This window comes from Columba livia, chromosome Z (genome assembly GCF_036013475.1).
Source record: "Columba livia isolate bColLiv1 breed racing homer chromosome Z, bColLiv1.pat.W.v2, whole genome shotgun sequence".
NCBI classification, from domain to species: domain Eukaryota; kingdom Metazoa; phylum Chordata; class Aves; order Columbiformes; family Columbidae; genus Columba; species Columba livia.
Window position 1 is genome coordinate 29,490,059 of NC_088642.1, and position 21,683 is coordinate 29,511,741.

Consider the following 21,683-nt stretch of genomic DNA (forward strand, 5'->3'; position numbering starts at 1 on the left):
ATACTGAAAAAGAAAATTCAGCATTGGTTGAAGGAGAGATAATTGTAGAGGGAGACTGTGCTTGCAGAGTTTTCAAGCTGCTCTGAGCCTCTCATTCTTTTATGGGAAGGCTATCCCGTATGAGAAAGATTAACTTGCTCCAGCACACTGACTTTGGTCTCACAGCCTGCATTTTCCTAGCTGTCATTGCAACAATACAGGACTTCTATAAATCAGCAATTCTCTTTTCCATTTTACCACGCGCAGGTGTATGCAGCATTACAGTATGTTCCTAATGCTGGGCTGCATTACCTTAATGTGGCAATCAGAGTTTGGGTTTGGTTTTGTTTTGTCTGGAAACTTACATGGGTCAGTTCCTGCCTCTCAGTTGAGGAAGAACTGGCTGTGGCTCATTAGAAGGGACACAGTGCTACTGAGAGTTTGGTGTCATTCATTTTGTGAGCATATTGACTTCCTTACTTGGGAATTGCAGGCTTTTTTTTTCTTTTTTTTTTTTTGGTAAAGGCAAAGATTTTTCCAACATTTGCTCTTCCAACAGAAAGAATCAAACCAGCAAAACAGTAATTACTGACAAGAGTTTGGAGCGCATCACTAAGCGTATACGCTGCCAAGGCACAAGTTCTCCACTCTCAGAAAAGTTCAGAGAAACCAGACAGGATTATTTGGTCTCTTAGTTGCCTGTTGTTCAGTACCCAGATGGTCTGTTTAGTTTGGGGGTGTGTGGGTGATATCTAATTTGATACACTAAAATGGCAGTGACTCTATTCAGCCTGGCGTGAAAATGCTGGTTTATGCACCTGTCTGTCCTACTGAACTGGAGAATAACGTGAATTTCTGGCACACTTGCCACGTTGGCAATCTCCCTGTGCTATCTCGTTGCTCGCTCTGCTTTACTAACAATACATCCAGGTTATCTGTTACCAGCAGCAATCCTGAGTCTTTGTTTTCTACTGATGGGAAATAAAGTGAAAGACATTTCTGGTCTTTGGACTGGTGCTTGGGAAGCGCAGCTGCACTGATAGCTCTAGAGCTGAAGGCTGAGCTTTAGCAACTGCTGAGTTCAGGGCCTTGAACTTGCCAGTAATTTCACAGGGGTTTTGTCTTTGTTGCTATTCAAGCGTGTGCTTGCAGGTGAGTGTGTTCAGTGGGGGCAAATGAAGACTGACCTCGTGGTGTGGGGACAGCAGAGATGTGCAAGCCCAAACATGGCTATTAACCACAGGAACAGGTTTTTCTTCAGATATTGCAGCTGGGTGAAACATTTGTGGACCGGTGCATGGAACCAGCTGGCTCAGTAGCTGATGTCTGTAGCTTTGGTCTTTCCAAGCGCCATGGACATCCTGCAAGAACATTCTATGGCTGAGCCAGAGGACAGCAAGGGGGACAAAACAACATGTTTGTTTGTGGCCACAACTACATGGCTTGATAAACCATGGGCACAGGTAGCCGTGGAGAAATTGCTTTGTTTCCTTCTCTGGTGCTGAATGCTTCTCTACTGGACACGTGATGGTGAGGATTAGGGCAGCAGAGTTGGTCTGGTTTAAGGCATGTGGCTGAGAGAGATCATAGATCTTCCTTAGAACTTCCCTGTACTGGGGTATCCGATCCCATCCGTGAGCCGCTGTACCTTTGTTTGAGTGAACACTCTTTTGTGCAGTGCTTGGCTTTCTGCAGATCTTTCAGCCTTACAGCGATTCTGGTGAATTTCTGTATGTAAGGATTGTGGAGAATTAATCTGCCTATTGAACTGCCACACCATGGATTTGTGATAAAATACAGAAATGGTAGAGCTCTGGAATTCTGCTAAAAGATTATTCCTTGGCGTCTTCAGTGGGTCTTTGAAGTCTGGCTTTTCCAAATGGGCGTTTTTCAGCTTCCTGTGTTTATTTCCAGATCAGCAGCACAACTGCAGAGCCATCTTGATGCTAGAGAAAGCATATACAAGACATAGGTTTTTGGAAGCTGTAATTCTGAAAGACTAGATATATCTCTGTTGTTGTGTTGTTTAGTGTTTGGTTTGGTTTTCTTTTTTTTCCCCCCACAAAATCTTATGCTATATACTGGGCAAGTAGCAGTTCCCACAGCAGACCTCAGGTATGCCTAACATGAAGACCAGATGTAAGTCTGGAACAGTCTTATTGATTTAGGTCTGCATTAGCAAGATAAGGAAGCAAACAGCTGAGTTTCTGTGTGTGAATAGTCCCTATGAGGTCAATGGTGCTTCTCAGTTCCTTAAAGTACTTTGCTGAAAAGGGGACTCAGAAGCACAGCGCTGTGCTCAGCCTGCTCCTTCAGCAGCTGGCGGGACCCGGTCTGTCTCTGCAAAGTCCATCATCCTTTGGGGCACCAGCCCAGAGCTGCTGGGGTGACTCCCCACCTCCACCCCTGCGGCGAAGTTCCACGTGTGGGTCCCAGGAGGAGGCCGTCCTGCTCTGCCTAGAGAGAAACAGCACTCCCTGGAGATTCAGAAATGGGCATGGGGGAGTACACTAGGGAGGCTGGGGAAGGAACAGCCAAGCAATGGAAGAGCTTTTCATTTAATTTCCTTTTTTTTTTTTTTTTAACAGCTTAAAATAAAAAGCAGAACACAAGTGCAAAATAAAACTTAAACAAATGGCTTCTTGGCAGCTCTGTTTTATTCGCTGATGTTTTGTGAATGTATCAAAGCTCTTTGCAGCTTCGTGTTTAAAAAAAATTATCCTATTTAAAGGTAGCCTTTGTAAGTGGCTGCTAAAGTAGCTTCTCAGACTGCTGCTTGTTTACCAAATAGCTCATTACAGGCCTGCTGCAAAAATGTGCATGGGGAGGATGAGGGAGGCTCCCTCCTTAGTTGGAACTCCCATGACGCTAACATTATAACCCTGAGGAGAAATGTGTATGGTATAACAGCAGTTGCTTTTAAGGTTTGTAAAACAAGTTATAACTGGCTACAACAGGAAACCAGTGAAAATAAAGAGCTGTGTCAGAGGCTGAAGACAAATTATTCTCTTGGTTTAGTTCATTTTGAGCTACAGAGCTGTGTTAAGGATTAAGATTCCACAATTGCCTATATACGTGTGTACATTTGCATGCACAGTTTCTTAAAGTCTTGGTATAGAAACAGTTGAATTGTGTCTGTATCTGCAAAGTGCTGCATGTTCACAACTGAGTTTATAAACCCCTATTTTGAAGTGTTTTATATGGAAACACTGACATCCTTGAATATGTTGATGCTGATGGGCACGACCATAATAAATCCCATAGAGGTTTTGAAAGATATATCTGTAGTTCTGGGAGGATATACTGGCTTCTGCTGGAAGTGAACCTTGTCATTTCTTTTCTTCAAACCATTTGAATCTTCAATGGCTTCTAAGAAGCCCTGGATTATATCTAATGCTTCAGATGGTGCCAGTATGTAGAAAAATAACATGTTTGATATCAAAAAGCTTTTCCAGTTACAATATAGGAACCACAGCCCTTTTCAGAACATGTAATTTTTCCGATATGTGTGTGTTACAGTCCATAAAGACATTTCAGCTTCTTCCCTAGTTTTTTTTTCCTGAAATAAACCCCAATATGGAGCAACATTTCTAGTTTTTTGTATACTGGGTGCAATCGCCAAACTCCTGCTTCTGTTAAAATTCCTCTCAGGAGAGACCTACCTTGTCATTAACTTTATGCTTAATCATTTTCTTATGGATTTTAACACAATTCTGTCTTTCCTATAAACAGTAGACAGAAGCATGCTGCAACATTTAGCATTAGCTGCAGCTCACAGCTTTCACCCAAGCTCCTGTGAGTGCTTTTTGGAGAGGATCCTTCCCTTCTCCCAGCTGGAGGCAACCAGCTTGGGGCTGGACCGGGGCAGCTGTGCAGCACATCTGTGCAGCACAGCTGTGTAACATCTCGGGGTTGCTCGGGGTTGCTTGCCTGCTGCAAAGTGGATCTTCAGCCCAAGTGCAGGGACACGGTGTGGAATTCAGCTGTGGTCCTGGAGATCATCCTCACCCTGGAAAGCAGCCCAAGCAGGGAGCAGGGGTGTTAAACATGGGAGTGCTGCTGTTCTGTTGGACATTGCTGGAGCCTTTCCTGGGGCTCACTACCACAGTCTTCCCTTTCTCTTGCATGAGGTCTAGTGACAGCACATTTTTTCTGTGGTTGGTGGTGGTTGTTGTGATTCCTTATTGTCCCCCACAGAACAAAATGTACCCTGGCGCAGAGTCTCTTGGTGCGTGCCAGCAGCCTGCTGCAGCCTCCTGTCCCGAGAGAACCATGTGGGATGAAACTATGTTGACCATAGGGTGAAAAATTGTGCAGTATGTCTGAAGACGCTTGAAGACAAGGCGGGGAGTGTTGTATTGTTGGACTCTGGGGCCACGCTTTCACAGGGAAGGGAGAAGGGGGCCAGGTTGCCTTGGGGTGAAACGCTCAGCTTGGTGCTGACAGGAAGAAAAATTCCCGTGTCAGCAAAAACGAGGTGACTTGCACTGGGTGTATTCTGAGCCATGATGTGAGCGGTGGTTATTACAACTGGGGCAGCAGAAAACAGTCTTATAGAAACAGATGATTGACTGGAGGTGCAGTATTACACAAATTCCTTTTGCATCTTGAGCAAATTCCTCCTACAAATCTTCCAGAAGCTTCCTAGTTTCCAGTGTGCAGCAGAAGGTTCACGGCAGGTAGGTGCCATGTCAGCTGGCAGGTGGAGTGGGGAGCAAAGCAACCTTCTTCAAAACGTTGGGCAGCGATGTGAGCTGCAGGCTGATACAATGGGACAAACATGTGGTGGGATGTACACAGGTGCCCTCAGCTCACAACACTGACAGGTCTGTCTTTTTAATAATCCAGGCAGGGGCTCAGCTGCAGTATTTCCAGTTACGATTTCACATCTATGTACATGAGGAGTTCCTTGGTGCAAACGTTAGGTGGGAGCACACAGTCTTTGAGGTAACCTACACAGGCCCACAAAGGCACCAGCTTCCTGGAAGTCTGCAGTTTGTGCACATAATTAATATGGTTTCTTCAGAGGAGCACCACAGCTTTTAATTGAGGATCCTGAATCTTCATGAGCTTATTTATCAGATTTTTTCTCCAAAGATCCAGTTTTCCCTCTAACGTGCCTGTCTTCTGCATCTGTCCTGGAGAGAGATGGCTTTCTCAGGTTAGAATCATAGAATTGTTTCAGTTGGAAGAGACCCTCAGGATCACCGAGTCCAACCATAACCTAACTTAACTCTAGCACTAAACTGTGTCCCTCAGAACCTTGTCTAAATACCTTTTAAACACCTCCACGGATGGTGATTCCACCACTTCCCTGGGCAGCCTGTTCCAATACTTTACAACCCTTTACAGGAAGAACTTTTTCCTAATATCCAATCTAAACCTCCCCTGGCACAACCTGAGGCCATTTCCTCTTGTCCTATCACTTGCTACTTGAGAGAAGAAACCAACACCCTCCACGCTACAACCTCCTTTCAGGTTGTTGCAGAGAGTGATAAGGTCTCCCCTCAGCCTCTTTTCCTCCAGGCTGAACAGTCCCAGTTCCCTCAGCTGCTCCTCATCAGACTTGTGCTCCAGACCCCTCAACAGCTTCATCACCTCCTCTGTACTCTCTCCAGCACCTCAATGTCCTTCTTGTGATGAGGGGCCTAAAACTGAACACAGAATTCAAGGTGGGGCCTCACCAGTGTTGAGTGCAGTGGGATGATCACTTTTCTAGTCCTGCTGGCCACACTATTCCTGTCAAAAGCCAAGATGCTGTTGGACTGTTTGGCCACCTGGGCACACTGCTGGCTTGTCTTCAGCCAACTAACAATCAATGCCCCCAGGTCCTTTTCCTCCAGGCAGCTTTCCAGCCACTCTTCCTCGAGCCTGTAGCGCTGCCTGGGGTTGTTGTGACCCAAGTGCAGGACCCAGCACTTGGCCTTGTTAAACCTCATACAACTGGCCTCAGTCCAATGATCTAGCTGGTTCAGATCCCTCTGAATGTATCCTGTTCTTAAGCAAAATGTTACCCCAAGGGGAACCTGTAGTGTGTGACTCAGGTGGCAAAAAAAATCAAAACCTATGCAATGAAGTCTTCAAACAAGGCTGTACTTTTGTGAATTGTGGAAGTTTACTTCAGTAAACTACAGAACTACAAATAATGATGAGAAACCTACTGTTTGTGTTAGGCTAATCACAAATACAGCAGTGGCTATGTTACCTGAATACATCACTTGTTGCACTCATGGCTTTGTGACTTCCTGTGATAATTAATAATTCCTGAATTGAATTTGTCAAGCAAGGGTGAAAGTTTGTATTATGCTAGTATCTAAAGACATCAGTGTGGGCCTCTGTCTCCTTGCATCACCTGTGCCTCCAGTGCAGGCATGGTAATTGGCACAGAAAGAATCCTTCAATTCAAAACTCCATGGCATTTCCCTGGCACGCCCTTTCCTTCCTGAACCTACTACCTTTACAAGAAAGGAGAACAGTTGCTGCTGTTCAGTATATTTTGGTTAATTCACCTATGTCTCCATTGTGCAGATAGCATCAGTGTGGAAGCATGTGAACCTCAGATATAAATTGCAATAATATAATTTATGTAGTAGATGGAAGGAAAATTAAGTCATAAGTTGCTAATACTTGTGGGATTGTTTACTGTCTTCCACAGAACAAATCTGGAGAGATCAGGAACAGCAGGCTGTTTAACTTTCTGACACAGCTGGATATGAACAGCTTTATCTGAATAGTGTCACTATTAGCACTAGATTTCTCATCTGTGCATTTTGGTTCCCCAACAGTGGGACAGTGGATGAGTTGGATCCTATTACTAACTTGTCTCAAAAATACCATGTAAAACTAATAACCATAGAGAAAGAGTGCTTTCCGATCTTGTGAGAATTAAAGAGTGTCAGAAGCAACATGGATTTCAATATGTAATGGGAAATAAGCTGCATTCAGGGATTTCTATAATAAAGATAATGGAATCTTTAAATTGCAAGAGGGTCAATGAGCTTTTGTTTTATCTTATCTGCTCCGTAGAAACTGCTCTAATGATGGATATAGCTACAAAACATTGGTATCCAGAAAGACCAAGCTGAATCTCGTCTTTCTAAACTATGGCAAATTGCATGCTTCTCTTGGCTTATACCAGAACTGACTGTGGGAATTAACTGCTATTGAGCAGCCTTTTCTGCAAATGATGATAGTCAAATGCTATGGTTTGCTTGGTAGGGACTTCTTAATTAGCAAAAAGTAATCAGGTTGGATTTTTAAATTTGTTTTTCCAGAGTAGCCCTCTGTAATCTCCAGGACACAGCAGAAGGCAGTAGACCAGGGCAGTGACCTGTCCAGGCTTGAGTGCTGACAGGTCCCTTCCAGGCAGCAGGAAGTTTGCAACATATTAGAAGAGCACTTTGACATGGGGGCTAAACAGACTGGCTGGAAAGGAAATTTTCTGTCATCATAGGCTCTCCTGACAGATTTCTCACAAGTAAAGCTGGTTCTGTTACTCCACACTTCAAAAAGGGCAAGAAGCAGGACCTGGGTAACTGTAGACCGGTCAGCCTCACCTCCATTCCTGGAAAAGTGATGGAACAACTTATCCTTGATGCCATCTCAAGATATATCAAGGATAAAAGGGTCATTAGGGACAGTCAGCATGGCTTCATCAGGGGAAGTCATGCTTAAACAACCTCATAGCCTCATGTCATGAGGACATAACAAGGTGGATAGATGATGGTAAAACATTGGATGTGGTCTATCTTGATTTCAGTGAGGGATTTGACATGGTCTCCCACAGCGTCCTTGCAGCTGAACTGCGTAAGTGTGGACTGGACAATCAGGTAGTGAGGTGGACTGTGAACTGCCTGAAGGAAAGAAGCCAGAGAGTCATGGTCAATGGGGCAGAGTCTAGTTGGAGGCCTGTATCTAGTGGAGTGCCTCAAGGGTCGGTACTGGGACCAGTACTATTCAATATGTTCATCAGTTACTTGGATGAGGGAACAGAGTGCACTATCAGCAAGTTTGCTGATGACACGAAGCTGGGAGGAGTGGCTGACACGCCAGAAGGCTGTGCTGCTATCCAGTGAGACCTGAACAGGCTGGAGAGTGGGCAGGGAGAAATTTAATGAAATATAACAAGGGCAAGTGCAGAGTCTTGCATTTGGGCAAGAACAACTCCAGTTTCCAGTATAAGCTGGGGAACGACCTGTTAGAGAGCAGTGTAAGGGAAAGGGACCTGGGGCTCCTGGTGGACAGCAGGATGGCCATGAGCCAGCACTGTGCCCTTGTGACCAGGAAGGCCAGTGGCATCCTGGGGTGTATTACAAAGTGGGTGGTTAGTAGGTCAAGAGAGGTTCTCCTCCGCCTCTACTCTACCCTGGTGAGACCGCATCTGGAATATTGTGTCCAGTTCTGGGCCCCTCAGTTCAAGAAGGACAGGGAACTGCTGGAGAGAGCCCAGCACAGGGCAACGAAGATGATGAAGGGAGTGGAGCATCTCCCTTATGAGGAAAGGCTGAGGGAGCTGGGTCTCTTTAGCTTAGAGGAGAGGAGACTGAGGGGTGACCTCATTAATGTTTATAAATATGTAAAGGGTGAGTGTCACGAGGATAGAGCCAGGCTCTTCTCGGTGACAACCAATGATAGGAGAAGTGGCAATGGGTACAAACTGGAACACAGTAGGTTCCACTTAAATTTGAGAAGAAACTTCTTCTCAGTGAGGGTAACAGAGCACTGGAACAGGCTGCCCAGGGAGGTTGTGGAATCTCCTTCTATGGAGACATTCAAAACCGGCTTGGGCTCCTTCCTCTGTAACCTTCCAATCCCTAACATTCTGTAATACTGTGATTCTGTGATATTCAGCACTAAATATGACATTGTAAACAAGAAAGCTAAAGGGAGCTGAGGAACATTGTCTGATGGTTAAATTTTTTTTAAAGTCTATCATTCTGAAACACATATTGTCATTTCTGATTACAACATTTTCTGGTTAAAGCCATGTGCAGACTGTTCCAAAGAGTTGTCAGCGCAGGTACCTCTACTCTTCCCCAAAGACCACTACAAGGGTCGTACTACAAGTCTCTCCTCAGCAAGCAGAGGTTGACTGTACTGATTTGTACCGCACCGGGTAATGACAGATTGCAGAATGCCTGTGAGTTACTTCATGCATTCTTTGATGAAGTGTGTTCAGTTCTTAGGTGATATTTTAGGAGTACCTATTTTAGAATAGAGAACCAGCAGTATGCCATTCGGTTCATAAGAGTTTCCAGGATGGTACAGAGGAGTGTCTCTGTCAGTCACAGGTGTTGTGACCACTCCATACTGATATAGCAGCCCAGGGTCTTGCAAGCAAAGGACGTTGATTTCACCCAAGAGATTTATGCCACAGTAGGAAGTTGACAAAGCCACCTCCCAAGGCACCCGGGACTGTGTGGCTGGAAGAACATATAGGTGTGTTTTGTTACACTGATTCACAGATGATGTAAACTGTGCCCAGAAAGACCAAAGCAAACATAGGCTGCTGAAACTTTTATTAGGACTGGGACAGTCTCACTGGCTTCAAGCTCATTTTTGAATAATAGCCATTGTTGTGTGCAAGAGAGTGCTTGCTTTGACTCTGTTGACATACGTGTCTCCTGTTATTCCAGCCAGTCCTCCCCCGAATGCAAGCACCTCCTCCACTGACATTCTTTCAGTATGGAGAGTGAGCAAAAATATTTTGTTTATAGCTACGACAAACATAGGTTGTAATTTTTAGAATTTGTGATTGCAGCTTTTAAAGGCATGTTTATACTAGCTTTAGTTAGCTATGAGAGCCAGAGCCAGGTCATGCTCTTCAGCACAGACTACACAAAGTAGGCTTGCTACATGCTTACTCACATGTTTACTTTGGTGCCTAAAGTCAACAGAACAATGAATAATTATTTCCATATAGTATTTCCTTTATTTCCACATATTTCTGTATGTTCAGCGGGGAAGGAAGAATCTCTAAATTCACACTTAGAGTAAATCAGCTGAATATAATACAATGCATACACATGTGTAGTACTGAAAGAGGATGAACTTCATACATGAAATCTGAGAGAATCACAGTCATTGTGTAGGATATATCTGCAAAAACAGACCAAATGAAACAGTTGGAGTCACTGAAGAGCTAGATAGGAATTTGAGGAGGGAAAAAAGTCAGCAATGTGTATTATTCATCATTTGTCATTTGCGGTTGAGGAAATGGAATGCCCTTTGAAACATATGAAGAAGTTCATGATTTATTGAAAGTGGTGGAAGAAGTATAAAGCCAAATGGTAATATAAATCCCTGGGGATGTCTTGCTATAGTCCTTTACACAGCATTAGAGCCACTGTAAATACTTGGACTAAGAGAAAAATCCCGACAAACATTTGGCTTTAAATGCTTGAGATACGAAACTATTCATTCTTTGAAGCTGAGAGATTTCATTCTTGTCCAGCATCAAAATACTAAAACCTGCTACCTTTATTTTAAAATCATTCAAATTTTCTTTCACCCTACACTCATCCTTTCTTTGCTGGAGACACCCCAGACAATGAATGACATTACCTACAGCACCTCAGCTTTGTGGTCCTCTTGTCGCAGCAGGACAGCCCTATTAGTTCACAGTGATCACTATGGGCATTGCATGAGGTTTGCCTTTGACTTGGGAGAATATTGCCATCATTCACTTTCAGTAGCCAGTACAAACTGAACCATTCTGTAGAAAGTGGTCGGATGGAACAAAATATTCAATGGCTTTAAAAAGTCACTATTATATATAATGTAGTAGTCATTATGGAAATGTCATGAGCCAACTTGAGTAACCATTTTACAAAATATACATGTAAACTTTATTTCTGTATGCAAGCCTAAATGAGCAGTAGTGTAACTTTCTAAACTGGAAATCAGCAAATACTCCTGAGAGGCAGTATTCCTTTAACAAATGATACATATGCAGTTACTTATGCTTGGACTTGATCCTACAGAACCTGCCATTTCTCATGTGAACACTCAATGGTGTCATCCTCCTGTTTTATTGCAGGTTACTCACTTTGTTTTACTTTGTAGACTAGGAAGTCCATGCATTAGAACATGGATGGAAATAAGAAGAGGGTATAGAGAAAACTAAACCAAGAAATCGCCTGTCATGGGTACAAGGAACAGAGAGCACATGCTCTCAAAGTATGCTTGCTATGGTCTTTTAAACAGCCCTCAAGCCACTGCAAATAGTCAGGCTCAGATGAAAATAAGAGGTGCTGGAGAGCTAGTTTGTGGCTGTCTGTTATGTAACAACGCCAAAGTTCATCTAAATTCTTGTATTTTATCATTGGACAGTGCTTTTCCTCTAAATTATCACAGACATGAATTTATCTTGGAAATAATCATCAATACACACACAAAAGGTAGCAGATCAGACTTGGTGCATGGTAAGCAGGAGAAAAATCTAATGGTGATTAAGTTAGCAGTGGAAGTGCAAGTCAGTTTGGTGATTTGAACACCAAGAAAGTGCACACAGCAAATAATAAGGAATAGTGCTATAAGTGGCACCTAAGGCAAGAGAGCAAGAACCACGTGTCAGTGTCAGTAGCTCCAGTCAGTTGCAAGATGGTTGTGGCAAACTGACCAGGGTTAAATTCAGCTTTTTTGAGTTTAAGTGGCATCTTCTTGTTGTTTGAACACAAAATTTCTTTGTTTTTAAAATGCCTCATTTTTTGTATGTTCAAGAACATATAGTTAATAATATTAGACCGTACCATCAGACCTCTGTCATTTTTTTCTCTATGCCAGATAATTTTAGCAGCCAGCTTCAAGAATGAAGGTGCACACTTCAGCTGACTTTAAACACGCTGGTTCCAAATTCCTACATGGCACTGAGTTCATGCTCTGGCAGTTTGGCCACAGAAATCATCAACCATTTAAGCAAAGTTCAAACACAGCTTGACAATGCTGCTTATAGCCTGGAGTAGACACAGCTGAAGATGAGGAATGCCTAGTGAGTTTCTCCTAATCCTGCTGCAGGGCAGACACATCTGTGTTGTGCAATGTGTGTAGCCGACTGGCCCAAACAGTTGATAAAATGTTTTTATTTTGTCTCTTGCCAGTGAAGTCTCTGGCACCCTTCACAAGTACCTCAGCATGTACTGACATCTCTTTTCTGTGATAAGAGTACGATGATTTGGCCTGTCTTGTCTAGTCTCATTTTCTCCTTTGATTTTTTTTCCTCCCCAAATGATAGGTACTCGTAGTGCAGTGTGACAACTTCCCAGCAGGACATTCCCTTTGGACAGTCCCTTACGTGATCTACGTGAAGCTGTGTAGTCTCTCAGCAGTGGAGGTACCTTTCAATATGTGTTGCCATCAGCAAACCAGCCCTTAGCCTTCCTGCTGAAGTACTTAATATTCCTGAATCAGCCCAAGCTTCCTCTTTCTTGCCCAGTTGGTTTTTCTACCCATGAGCTGATGGAGTTAGTAATTTTGATGCAGCTGCCTGCAGATTCACTACCCCAGTCCCTGACAGGGCTCTATGCCATATACATTGCCTTTCAGTGCATGTATACTAAAGTTTTCCTAGGACAGAAATGCACTAGAAAGGTTCTGCAGAGACTGTAAGTGAATGCATAGATGGAAGTACAAAAGCAAACTTGAAAGTATTGGTTTAATCTGATTGAAATAAACATTTACAGCTTTTCTGACCTTTTCCTGTGGATTGTGTCAAGCCCTTCATCAAGTTCAGTGTGATTTAAAATTTAGAGCAACACTTCCTTTAGGCTGTTACATTAAAGTCCAATGTGAGTGAATGTTCAGGCTCAATCTGAAATTTTCCAAGAACTTCCAAATTAATAACCTGCAGACAGTTGGCAGAAGCTTGGCTGCACATGCCTGTTCATTGATCTCCAACAGGGTCTATTTATACACAAAGGCAGAGGGATGATGTAGTTGCCCCCTTAAGCTTTGAAATAAAGTTAATTTAGTAACATGATGATTTTTTAAGGACCCGCTTTTGGCAGCTTGTTTTCTAATCTTCAGTTCACAGGCTACTTTCTTATTTACTCTACTGAAAAATTGTCAACATCTAGGATAAAGAAATATTTCTTATTACCTATAACTTATATTTTCCTCTGCAACATCAAATATTCTGAGTCTGCTCTAGTCTTTACTTAAGGCAACAGATCTGTATCACGATGTCGTGCATGGAATCTCTTGATGGGGGGTGATACAAATAGGACTTTAGGAAATCAGTTTTGACTTTGGTCAAGGAGGTAGGACAGAATTTAGGAACCTGTTTTGGAGAAACAGCTCATATCCCTGCAGGCTCAGGGACAGGAGTGACCATGTTTCAGCCACCTAACTGCTGTACTCCTGGTCCGTGCCAACAGTAAAAGTCTCCCTCAGCCTGAATCACAATTGTCCAGCTCTGGACACGTCTGACTATAGCTCTTTTAGCCATTATCGTGTTTCTATTAATTTGTATCCCCGGTTCCAACTCCATCCTTCATTTCTGTCCTGTAATTTGCTTGAGGTGCTACACCAGGCCAGATCCTCACCCCAGTGAGGGGTGTCCTCCTCAGAGGACATTTATTTTCTAGTCAGTGAGTGGCCTTCTCCCACTGTATTGTGTTGCTGTGGCAACCTTGAAGCACTCCCCCCATGCTTAGCAGAACAAAGACCTTGTTATGCCTTAAACGTCTGGTTTTTGTTACTTTGGGAGGAAGAGATAGATAACACCTCATCTTATCTTTAGTTTTATGGCCATGAAGGCAGACACCTTGGAAGATAAGGACAATTAACAGTGTTGCTGTGAAAGGCTTCATGGACTAATTGGGATGATAGAGATGAACCATCTGTCAGACAACCAACTACCAGAAGAAACCAGGAACCAACAGCTACCCCTGACAGGCAAGACGAATCACTTCTGGTCAGTGCTGTGAACTTTCCCCTAGTTTGAAGACCCCAGACCCATTTCCAGAAGAGTCTTCCTAATTAGCATGAAGAGCGAGCAGAGGGACAAGACGAACCGCCTTCTCCTATCTCTCATGTAAATGAACTGGGTTATAAAACAACCTCACGTATGATACAGGTTGGCGGCGTGTAAATCTTCAGCATGTCCCCCCCTCCGGAGGTCATCGCGGAACTGATGTACCCGTGGAGTGGTGATATCTTACTCTCCCTCTCTGTCTCTCTCTCTCCCTTTCTCTGATATCTTAGTTTTCCTCTTCTCTCTCTTCCTTTTTCTTAAACATATAAAGTAATATCATTTTAAGTTCTGCTGCTAAAGTCTTGTTAAGTTTTGCATTACAGTTTACTAATTGTTGCCAATCCACCATTTTTAGAAGGGTTTTTTCTGTCAATGTGTTGATAAGTTTTGTGGTACTATAACGTACTTTTGCCAAGTCACTGATTGCTGTAATTTGTATACCACCGTGTGCTTTTAGTATATTCATAATTGGACCCCCAGAGTGATTGTCTGTCATTCACTTTGCATTGCTGCGCAGAATTACCTGGAGCTAACTCACACCTGATCTCATCTGTTGAGTCAGGGCGCGTGTCGTGTTCAGAGTTAACTCATCCCTCATCCCATCTGTTGGGACTGGACAGTTGCTAAAGCAGCTTTTGAGGGACTGGAATATAGAAACATTCTCTAGATGCCGCTATTAAACCTCCTGCTGAAATTTTGTCCAAGTGCTCACCTCTCTAACATCTCATTCTTGTGTTTACAGTGTCATGTATATTCTAGACAGCTGTGGTGCACCCTCTTTGGTGACCAGCTGGCCTCAAGCCTGTCTCAGGCACCTTCGTTGTTTTGGCTAAGCCTGTGAACCCTGCTGCAGCTCTTACCTCATATCCAGGAGTGAGGCAAGTAAGAATGCACCCTCTACTCATGCATTGCTTGTGTGTATGTATGTGTATGTATGTGTGTGTGTGTGTGTATTATTATGGTTAATAATTTGCTATAACAAGTTTTGATTTTTTTTAACATAATCACATCTTTTTGTAAAGTGTAGATACACATATAGTTGAACATCTCTCCTTAAAAAGTGAGATATAAGGATGCTTGAGACAGCAGGGCAGGAAGGGAATTCATGGATTCTTCAAATGTTCATCTGTGACCATAGTCCCACTACCCCTCCTGTGCCTGAAGGTTTCAGCAGTTTGGAGTTTGTATATGGATGTTGCCCCTTGGCCCCTGCTGTGACTTCATGGTTACTGGAAAACAGTACTGATTCATGCTTCCAGTGCCTCTTTCACATCCTGTGTTTCTTCAGACTTCCCCATTCTCTTTCCTTCTCTTTCTACCTCCTCACTCCCATCCAGCATTGCACATGCTATTTGGATGCTGCAAACCATGCTGTGCCAGATTACCCTGCACCCTGGGATTTCTCTCCCTGCCCATGGTCAGAAGCCTTTACTGGAGCTGGACTTTCTCACTAATCACCTTACCTGAGCTATAAAACTGTGTAACAACATAGGAAACTTTCCAGAATCAGTAATATTTTTAAACCCTTTGAATTTCATATGAGAATGAATCACAGAAAGACTCATTTTCTTTTCATAGTGAATAGGGACCTGCATTAAATTTGGGAAGGAAAATGATTTGTAAAGCAACTGTGTTTGTTTCATGTTAAGACATCTACCTTAAGCTTACCTAACTCACCATCTGCATTTTTTCCTCATTTTGAGAAAAAGACACTGTTCTCGTCCCTCATCCAAAGAATGAAATTAAACATCTTGTTTTAGAGTCAAACATTATAGGCCACAGTGAATTCTCCCTTGCCAAAAAACAGATAAACTGCTGTAGGTTGACTCATAATAAATCACATAATCTCTGTGTCACCAACAAACCAAATTAATCCATTATTCACACAGCTCAAGGAAAAGACCTGCTTTGAGTTAAGGGCTGGAAAATGGACTTAATATTGCACTTGACTTGGCTGATCCTCAGAAAGGGAGGACGCTTGAATCAGCTGCAGACTGGTGACATCCTGAAGCGCCTAGCCATGCGTGGTAGGGGCACAAAGTGTGACAAGATGTCCTTAGGCACAGGCCAGGTGTAGACAACAGTACCAGAGTGTGTCTTTACACCACTACCCATAAGGCTGGCCACAGCAGTCTCCATTTCGCTGCCCAGGTGCAGGGAAGCTGTGAGCGTGGTGCTCTTCCCTGGAGGTGGCCATCATTACCTTGGCGATGCTCCCAGCCACTCTAATTCTCAGAGCAAATGGCCCAAGGTAGTGCATCTGAACCCAGCCTGCCATTCGACAAGTGTTGTGTTCAGTTATTAGACTGGAGCCTGCTGCTTTACTTTCCAAGTTCTGTTAATTTCAGTGTACATTGCTGTTGGCTGTGCTTCTCAATAGCTGGCGTTTTTTGTGCTACAGATGGAAAATAGGCACATACAAGGAGCTGTCTTCAAATGCAAGCCTTGAGGGGCCAAACTTGAGAACATCAATGCGTGTTTGTGTTGTGCCACCAAGCGCAGGCAGCAATTTAAAAGCATCTGCAACTTTGTTTACAGGGGCTGTGTTCAAGGACTTTCCTAAGTGATGTGAAACAAAGTAGATGTGGCAGGAAAGTGTGCTGCTCCAGCAGCTCCTCAGCGTTGATGTCTCCCTCTGAGCGGGAGAGCATCTAAGCTGCTTAATTGTCTTGATGGGCACTTGCATCTTCACGCTGACACATGAGAGGTTTTGTTGCCAGGAAAGCAGGAGGAACATGCTGGGGCTAATGCATTTGAGCATCCTAGGAAGGTGGAGGTGCCTGAGTGAGATTCCTTCAGCTGAAGGAGGACCCAGCCTGTATGTTGACAGAAAGCGCTTGAAATGTGTAGTAGGTCACTCCAGCTTCACCAGCAGAAGTTGTGGCTGTCCTACCGTTCCCAGCCCCTGTGGGAAGGATTTCTTCCTTTGTTACCGTGGTAAGATGAGGAGCATTTGAGGATGTCTCTTGTGCCCCTTGCTCTCCAGTTTTGCTGAGGTGCTTGCCTGGGCTGGGTCCTCGGCTATGCCAGCCACTCTGGAGTGGCTACGGCAGCACCCCTGGAGAAGGGGATCAGTTATTGCTGTGCTCACCTTACACAACGCTTTTAGGGCTGTACAAATATCAGTTAATGCTTCTAGCATCTGCATGATGTTGTTAAGTGTGTTATTTATCTGAGGAAACCCAACTTATTCTCCTGGCTCTTGGGAGATAAGGGAGGAGTGGGTGCTGGAGGGCAGCATGGTCAAGGGATGACTCATCTCATCACCTCTGAAGGGGAAATGAGACAAAACAAGCCTTTCCCTACACAAGACTTTGCTTTCTTCTAAAGGAAAATAGGAGAAGAGAAACCCGAAGTGCAGAAGGAAGGATGTAAACCAAGAGGAAGCAGGAAAAAGGATAGAGTAAGACAGAGCGGCAGAAAGAAGGAGTAACTGCCACAAAGCAAAGATGTGACTGTGAAAACAAACACCAAATGACAGAGGGGGATAGACCAAGATGAGATCTCTGGGGAGATGGATTTGCTGCAAGTGCCGTTCACTGTGTAGCTCCAATCCTCTGGCAGCATCTTCTGCTGCACAGTGTTATCCTCATGTTCAATATTTCTTGTTCAATGGACACCGTAGGTGAAGGCAGGCAATGGCAAGTGTGTGTGAGTTCAGTTGTTCAAGGCACAAAAATCTTACACCTTGTTGTATCTTATAGTTCAAATGAGCCAGGCACACTAGGTGTAAAAAATGCAAGGAAATTTTTCAATCTGTCTCTATCTTCCCATGTTACTGTCTCTTACAGCTGGATATTTTGGGTAACAAAGCACAGGATACAGAGCAGGAACCACCATAACTTTTTGAGGCTAAAACTCTGGACCTACAAAATCAATAATTATTAGAAATATAGGGTCTTGCATAGGGCTTTTTTTGACCTATTTCAGTGGTTTGTTGCTTTTTATTAAAAATGTACCCATTAAATGTTGTTTATACTCCTTCTTCTCTATAAAACGTCTACCTTCACAGCTTCTCTGTGGCCTTTCCTCACCTCTGACATGTTGGTTTCTATGGCAGCCCTGGAAGACCTTACTCCTCCTTTTGAAAAGGTATCTGTCAAAAAGTTAACCTGGCTTTTTCATTGGAAATGTGAAGGACAATCTCATGCCTTTCCTTGGGCCTGTCCCTGGAGGGCCTCCCTCCTTGCCCATGTACCTTCAGCTCTCTCAAGGCCATGGCACACAGAGAACTGGAGGAAAGCAAAGTTTCTGTTATCTTTTCCACAGACGTTGCAATGCACAGCACCTCCTGTCTGGCAGTGAGGAGTGACATGTGAGAGTAATTTCCAGGGTCAGTGGGAGAGAAATAATTGAACATTATCGAGTGCACCCTTAGCAAGTTTGTGGGTGACACCAAGCTGAGTGATGCAGTTGACACACCTGAGGAACAGGACACAACCCAGAGGGACCCAGACAAGCTTGAGAAGTGGGCCCATGCAAACCTCATGAGGTTCACCAAGGCCAAGTGCAAGGTCCTGCACCTGGGTTGGGGCAACCCCCAGTATCAGTACATGCTGGGGGATGAAGGGATTGAGAACAGCCCTGTGGAGAAGGACTTGGGAGTACTGGTGGATGAGAGATTGGAATGAGCAGGCAATGTCCATTTGCAGCCCAGAAAGCCAAGCATATCCTGGGCTGAATCAAAAGGAGTGTGGCCAGCAGGTCAAGGGAGGTGATTCTGCCCCTCTGCTCTGCTCTCCTCTGGTGAGATCCCACTCTGAGTCCTGTGTCCAGCTCTGGAGCCCTCAGCACAGGAAAGATATGGACCTGTTGGAGGGGGCCCAGCAGAGGTCACAAAAATGGTCAGAGGAACGGAACACCTCTGCTGTGAGGACAGGCTGAGAGACCTGGGGTTGTTCAGCCTGGAGAAGAGAAGGGTCCAGGGAGACCTTATTGTGGCCTTTCGGTACTTAAAAGATGCCTATAAGAAGGACGGTGATAGACTTTTTAGAAGGGTGCGTTACAAGAGGACAAGAGGTAAAGGTTTTAAACTAAAAGAGAAGAGATTCAGGCTAGACATTAGGAAGGAAACTTTTTACAATGAGGGTGGTAAAATACTGGAACAGGTTGCCCAGAGAGTTGGTAGATGTGCCACCCCTGGAGACATTCCAGGCCAGGCTGGATGGGGCTCTGAGCAACCTGATCTAGTTGAAGATGTCCCTGCTTATTGCAGCCGTCTTGGACTAGATGACTTTTGAAGGCCTCTTTCAACCGTTGTATGATTTCACGATTCTATGAATTTACAAACAAGGGGCCAGGTTCAGATCATCTGCTCAGAACCTCCTACGTAGACCTTACACTCTTGAAAAATTCAGGTGTCCAAACCCAGCAGGGTGGTTCAGACCTCAAAATAAGACCCGTGGAGTTGATGGGAGAGATAACACAGCTACAAAGGGTAACCCCAAAATTCCCGGTACTGTTTAGGAAGCAATCTGGAGCCAGTCAGAAGGAGACATGAAGCCAGATGTTCTTCTCCATTCCTGCTCCTCCTGATGGCTGAATCACAGCTGTACCCTGAGTGCTCAGCATTCCCTCAGGACTCAGAGCACAGCGACCACCTTGGTGCTGGGGGAGCAGCCCTTTCTCCTTGGATGGTGTTTCTCACTGTGCCAGTGCTACCCTCTGCCATTGCTCTTGCTGCAGTTCAGGGAGTTTCTCTGGAAAAGGGCTTCTGATCAGGACCACCTTCTCCTATCAGCTGCTGGGTTACAAAGTTATAAAATCAGGTTTCATCGAGCTGGCTTTATTTATTTTGTTTGTTTGTTTGTTTTGTTTGTCTTACCCCCTCCCCCTGGCTTTAGGTCACTCATCATTTTGAGTAGTAAAAGGGAAAATTTCAAAGTGAAGTGGGAGGGTTGTTTCTACTTGCAGGATTCAGCTGTGGAAGGATGGCCCCATGGGACCTGTAGGGACCTGACTGAATGCCTTCAGGCTGAGAAGGAAGCTGAACAGAGATTTCCCATTTCCTAGGTAAGCATTCTGCTCACTAGGCTAAAAGCTGACTTTATTTATTCATTTACATTTACATGTTTTTTTCACATTTTATTGACTCTTAGGAATGTGCAAAGGAATTGGAAATGTTAGAGGTATTGGTGCAAAAGTGCACATGACTTATTATTCTAAAATATACAACTTGAAAATGCTTCTTGATCTGGGGAGAAAAAATGCTGTTTGTCTTCAGCAACCAATCACACACTCCAACTAGTGAGCAAGCAATAACCGTGGCACAGCATTCACAAGTAAGTACACAGTCTGCAAGATGTTCCCATGCATTATTCAGTGAATAATTCTAAATAATGAAAACACTGAAATCTATGTGTAGATATAATAAGAGGGACCAAACTAAATGCGTTGTTCAGTAGGAGAAGCTGACCCAACTCTAGTTAAGAACAGCAGCAGCTGTTCAGAAAACCTGGGGGTCCATGTAACCTGAATTTACTGTGCACTAGCAGCAGAAATCCAAGTCCAGCAATCTGTAGTGGGTGGTAGGTATCATTCAAAGTGAGGAAGCAGTTGCCAGAGTACTTAAGCTTCACCCAGAGGCTACAGCTTCACTGCAGAGTTATCTTCTGAGTCATTTTCATTTTCCACGTTGACTTGTCTGGGGCTGACCGTGGCTGACTGAGAGGCAGTGCTGGACAGCACCCCCATGGCACCGATCTGGGCTTTGCAGCACATGGTACTCACAGCATGGCTGCTTTGTTGGGGTTACTCAGACTCCAGACTACCCCCCCACCTCACATTACATATGCATTGAGACCATTGGGTGTAGATTAGCTTTGAAGTAGTGGCAAGACTCAAGTTATCATCTGAATCACTTCTTGTGGGCAAGATAGGTGCTTATTAATATCAGTCTGGGGATTTTACAGCTTTGCATACTTTCAATGGTTTTATTCTGAGCTGCAGCACACATTCAAGTAGAGTAGAATGGTAACTCTTTCTTCCCTTAAGATGCCCACCAAAGTAATCACGACTAACACCTTGGAATTTTATTTCTCACATTATGATCTAGAGAAGAGGGGCTAAACCTCATAGCTGTTGTGTCAAATTTCCCTGTTGTTTTCAAAATGTTCCTACTGGATGCAAGGCAAAACCCTAGGAAAGTTAATGAGGGGTAGTAGGCAATAACACCAGATTTATAGTTAAACAGGAAAAACTATACTATGGAAAAAAGTTTTGCCAAACAATAACTTGATATGAAACCAAACACAGGTAAGCAAATTGTAGTAAGAAGTTGCACATGCTTTTATTGATTTTTGACTGCATTTTTAATTTTGTCCACACAGCCAATGTGTTGCTGGCTTGCAATTAAGTCTTGATAGTGGGAGAAAGAACAGTAACAAGAAATTGAATCAGTCACTTGTTTGAAAGCAGGCCAAAACTAATAGTATGGAAAGAAAGGAAGGAACTTATGAAAGACCTGTGTACTGTTGTATTTCCAAGGTTCAGCTCTTTAGCTTTAACAGCACTTAAAATAGCAGTCACACATCATGGCTGTGAAGCTAAAATACACAGTGTTTTCTGATGATTCAGTAGTTTATTCTAAAGGCACCAGAGGAGAATAATATCTTGGACTTCAATGGCTTTTAAATGTTGTAGAAGAAATCATAAAGAAATTGGTCTAAAAGATGCAGTAAATGAACTTACAAGTCTTACTGACTACCCTGCTGAGTTACTGCTTCCAAAAAGC